We start from the raw sequence: 6,000 nt of genomic DNA, 5'->3' as shown, positions 1-6,000 counted from the left end.
TGTATCATTTTCTAGCTGAGTGCCAATCTTATAAGAAATCCGCAGGCTTCACTTTTCAAACAGTTTCCTTACACTTGAAGATAAAAATGACCTTTTAAATGGTTGGTCAGGTTCGAACACTCTTTGTCTCTGTATTAATAATTAATAATAATAATACTTTTTTTAGAAAGATAATTAAACATTCCTTCCCCTGGAGCTTGCCTATAGTAAACACACCGAAACTCACCTAAGAATTATAAAGCTTCATTATACATCAACATTTTAAATCAATTGATTAATTAGGACTGACATGCATGAAATTGGATACCGTAATTTAGGTAATCATAATCACATACACGCTCCACAAAAAACCATTAATATCAATTTTGGTAAATTTACAAATGAAATGATTGCTTTTGCAATTAATTTTTTGTCTGTTTTGTTCTATGGCTATTTTTATTTCCATGTGACTTCAGGTTTCAGTAAGTAAGTATTATGTGTCAGCAAATTAGAGAATAATTTTTAACGTTTCATCACGTTTAATCCACACTTTATAATTATGATGTTGCATCTTTAAGATAGGAACTTTTGGGAGCATTGCATTAAATTACCTTAAGAAGAATTTAGAATATAAAAATTGACCCTTAAATCACGTTCTCAATAAGTCACCACGCGGAAGCAAACTACATAATATGTTTTTACTACCGATTGGGAATGAACCTATAAGTATCTAGGTTTGACGTTTTTGGGATCAAGTGAAGATAATTCCATGAACAAGATAAGATGCAAAATAGACGAAGACGCTTAAAAATTATATTTGTTTTTATTTTAATTATTGATGCTTTTTCAATAAAAAATGGAAGCTGTGCACCAACAAATTCCAAATTATTGGTGTAAGTTTTTTAAATGAAAATCAAAATTTTTCTATAACTAATTTTTGTATATTTCTTTCTTGAATAGCCCACAAAAAGTTAAAAGAAGTGCTGAATTCATGAATTATTTGAGTTCAATGTTTTATAAAACAAATACTATCAACTACCCTGATTCTTCATGGAATTTTTATGATTCTCAACCACAGCCAGTATTTAATTATCAAACAAATTTCAACAACTGTCCCTCCCATGGAAACAAAGGTGAAGATACAAATTACATCAATTGGCCAACGGAACGGGATATGAAAGCATTTAACTATTTTCAAACAATTCCAAGCGAACCTCCGCCGCTTCCGGCTGTGGTGACTTATATCGACTATGATAGTTCTTCGTTGGAAAAAGAATGTGGTTGTGATCAACAAAGTGTTGAAAATGACATAGATTGGAATATTCCTCAACATGGCATCGATGAGAGTATATTTCATAATTTTTATTTGATACCGGAAGAGAGAGATATAAGTAAAGAAAGTTATCCAACAACAACAGCCAAACCTGAAGAATCACCTAATATTAGAATTTTTGATTGTTCGTCTAATCCTACACAAAAAGATTTTTTAGAAAAAGTGTTATCTAATGACAATAACAATGACGAATATTTGGTGCTACTTATTAAAAGAAATTCCTTTCTGGTAGGTAAAGAACAAACAAATAAAACTGAACAAACTGAACATAAACTAAGTTCGACGAACCCTGTAGAAGTTCCAGAAGAAATTGTTTTTGAAGAACCAATTAAATCAAGTGAAAATAAAGAACATCCAAAAACTCCCAACACACTTGAAATTGTGAATACTGGAAAAGTTGATTTGGAATTCATAAGTTCTCCAAAGCAAGAAAGTGTAACTGATATTCCCAGTTCAACGGTTTCCACATTTATTCTAGGCCAAGAAGATACTGCTACACACAACAAAGATGAGACATTCATAGAAGCAGACCAGGTTTCTAAAGTGGCGGTGATTGAAAATGATCTTCAAGAAACTACTAGTACGCAACGTTCCATTGAAATTCCTACTTCAACAATTCTGACACCAATCGCAATACTTTCAGAGGAGAATGTTAAAGTCTCAGAAACACTTATTAATCAGGAGCATGGAACAATTCTTTCAACTGAAGCACAGACAGAATCAAATAAATCAATCTTAGAAATTCCAGTTGATACTCAAACCATTGCAAATGTAGAAATTCCAACAACAATTCAAACAGAAGGTATTACTAAGGTGGAAGAAAAAGTTTCCGAGGTTGCAACAGAAGCTAATAATTTAGAACCTGGTGAAGTTGGAATTGGATTACCCAAAGAAAAAGAACTAAAAATTGCTGAAGAAAACCATAGAACGGTTTCAGAAATCATGAAACAGCAACAAGAATCAACTGCTATTCTCCCATCGATTGAAAATACTGATGGGATTTCAGGAGATATTTTAACTCCAGTCATTTCATCACAAATTGAAAATGCTCCGTTGCAAAACGAAAAGGCTTCTCAAGTTAACTTAAATTCGGAAGTTTCAGATTCTAAAGATATTGAAATGACTTCTGAAAATCCTACATTACCAAAAGAATTTACATCTGTAAATACCAATGAAGGAGAGCGATTGATTTTGAATTCATTCGAAGAGAAAACAAAGCCAAATGAAACCATTGAAGTGCCTAAATTGGACGAAAACGCATTTGATTCTATTTCAACAAGTGCTTCTAAACCTATTGAGTACTTTCCATCTTTACTTTCAGATTGATTGAAATTCTTAAACAATGATAATTAGTAGCATTTTTAATCAATTTACATAAATATTTATAACTTTAAGTAGAATTTATAAATGCAAATTTATAAAATAAAACATATTTTCAAAAACTTGTGTTTATGTTTTACTGTTGCGAGTAGATTTGGCTTGCCTAGGCAAGTATAATTTTAATACATGAAAAGATTTTTGATACCTCCTGAAAAACAGTTTTTAGAGAACAGCTTTAATTATAAAAAATAAGTCTCTTTTTAAATATCTTTCAAGAACACGGATTTGAAATTTGTAAAATAAGATGCAGGGATGCGATTCACGCTAAGAACTTTCCCTCAATAATATTTGTTTGTAATAAGCAGGGATAGGATTTTACTAACTTTGACTTTTTTGGTTAAACGGAAGATGAAATCGACTTTCGACAAACATGTTTCAAGCCTTTCTGATTGCAAATATATGTATTTTATTTTGTCTTTTTTTGCCTTTTTGTACCAGAATTGCCATTGTTGACTTTTTCTGCCTATTGCAGAGAAAGTCTTGAAAAAGTTTACTGCCATTTTCAATTGAAATACAGGGCTAAAAACGAGTTAGCAGATAAATTCTGTAATAAACTATGACATGAATTTCAAACTTATAGGAAACATTGAGGTGAATTAAGTTGAAAGTTTTAGATGAACTCCACTCGTTTTAGCTTAAGTTAAGAGATCATTTAGCGTCTTCAAAGCCCTTTTAAGGAAAACAAAAGAAGATTGCAAAGATTAATAATGAAATTGAAATGCGTGTACATATTTGAAATCAATATCTCGCCTAGTTCTTGAGATACAGAAGACCAAAAATGATAGATAGATTTTTATTGCTCGTCTTAAATAATCTATAATCTATTTTTTGAATAGTCTTTGAAATCTTCAGAAACTCTCATTAAAAATTGTCCCCATATAATTTAGAGCCAATTTGCAGTATATATACAGTTTTTTAACGTCGACTTCTTTCAACAATGATACAATTTCATTTTTTCTCCTAATGGTTTTTAAGAATTGGACATTTACCCATGAAGTAAAAGTGTACTTACTGCTGTGTGCTATATTTTTGTTTGAGAAACACCTACCCCAAGATGCGCTGATAGCGGCTTTTGCACTTGTAAGCTTTTCTCTCAAATGCGTTTCCATATTTCATTTTTTTGTCAAAATCACCCCAGGTATTTTAACTCTTTGACAATCTCCATATTTTCAGCATTGTAGTTCCATTTTTCATTAAGGCAGTTTCTACTTCCTCCGTTCTTGATCTTGGACTTTTCCATGTTCTAGGTTCCATATTTTACAGTACTCAAAAATTTGGTTTATCATAAGCTGTAGTGATTCTGGAGATGACGCGAGAACCACAATATCATCCGCAAACAAGAGTCTTTCGCTGAGATTGCAGAACAGCTGTAAATATTTTATAAATAAAAAAAATAAATTGGGTGGCGCAACAGTCCATGAAGAACCAGGGCCTAGTGACTTACAACTCTCAACCATTCCTGTGTGCGAGTAATGTTGTCAGGAATGGAGGGACCTACAGTTTATATGCCGATTCCGAACGGCTAATTTGAGAGAGCACTTTTTCATGACAAGAGTTACTCTTGGAGAATTTGTCAATTCCTCGCAAGAGGCAATACCCGTGAAAAGACTTTAGATGGCATAGGCAGGGATCGAACCCAAGACCTCTGGCATGACAGTCCAACGCACTAACCATCATGCCACGGGTACTATTTTATAACACGAATTTAAAAAGGATATTCCTCGATAGTTCGACATCTGAGACCAGCTTCCTTTTTTGTGGATCGAAAAAATGATTGATTCCCTAAATTCTTGAGTAATCATACCTGTTTCGAACCCCTCGTTTTAAACTGCAGTAAGCTTACTTATTAACTCAACGGTTCCATACTTAAAAAATTCCGCTAGTATCCCATTGGAGCCTGCCGCTTTTCCATCCTTCATTTTGTTCACTGCTGCATCTACTTCTTCGTTAGTTATATCTGTGTCCAAAGCTTCATTATAAATACCGGGATGTGCAAAATGAAAGTTGTTTCCTTTATGAATTTGGTTTAGCAGATTTTGGTGTCCCAAAAGCAAGGGGCTCAACTTGGAATGGTATTTAAAGGTTTACCATTCAAATTGTTCACCAACTTCCAAAAGTCCTTCGAGTTCATAAAATTTGATAACCTTCTAGCTTCTGTCTCAAAATATTTTGTTTTCTTTTGAAAACACAAGGTCTTGTAATAGGTGTTTACTTAAAGATATTGTCTTTTAAAGTGCTCATGGCTTGAGCGACGATAAGCTCTTAACCATCCAAATGATAATTGTCTGACCTTTTTACACTCAAGATAAAGCTATCTTCTGCTTTCCTATAGTACTCAACAACGTTCTCGAATATGATGCTTCATAACCTCTTCCAACTGAATCAGGTTATATTGCTGATAACTTTGGAGGGAAGTGTTAAAATTTATTTGGTATTGAGCTCTATTTTTTGAAATATGAAATAAATAATAAACATAAACAAGAAAAACTATAAAATTAAACAGAATTGACACTTATATCACAGAATTTTCGCAGGTACTTTTTTGACTATAATGCTAAAGCATAGCTTTGTTTCATACTTCTTCTTATACTTCCGTCTTATTGCCCAGTTAAATAACGCCAAGATAATACAAATATTATACCGCCCAAAAATGGCTCTATTATCTAAAAACTTTTTCAGAAGAAAATGGACAAAATCATCGTGATTTTGATTCTTAAATATCATAACACCCAAAATACTTATTGACATATCGCCCAAAAGTTTCAATATTTTGAATATGCTGGCAAAATGTTTGTTTATTTTGGGGAATGTGACATTTTGAGTTTTAAATTTTTAATTTTTAAACACTAAAAAATGCGAGTTTGCCAAAAAACTCGGAACGTCAATAAAGCGTAAGAAATATGTTTGGATTTGCGGGGGAGAGGGGGAAAAATATCAACCCCTGTTACAAAGCCCAACCACAAAAAATATTTTGGCCGTTATGACGTTGCTAAATTGGGGTGTTGCTACATTGAAAGTTGGTTTGGGTATTGTGACATTTTGTTTCAGCATTATTACGTTTTCTAAGTGATATTTTTTAGACGCTTTTCTTTTTGGGCTTTATGTCATTTTATGATTTGGGTTATGAGTCGTTTGGCGGTAATACATAAGAAACGATACGAATCATAGCTGTCGTAATGCACAAAGTGAATCTCACAAAGTCCACATAAAACCGAAATTAAAATATTTTGGGCGTTCTTTTTGACGAGAAGACTTAACTAAGGACATATCAAAGAAATATCGAACAATTCATTAACTAAGATACGTAC

This window comes from Eupeodes corollae, chromosome 3 (genome assembly GCF_945859685.1).
Source record: "Eupeodes corollae chromosome 3, idEupCoro1.1, whole genome shotgun sequence".
Lineage (NCBI taxonomy): Eukaryota > Metazoa > Arthropoda > Insecta > Diptera > Syrphidae > Eupeodes > Eupeodes corollae.
Note: the sequence above shows the minus strand (reverse complement) of the source record.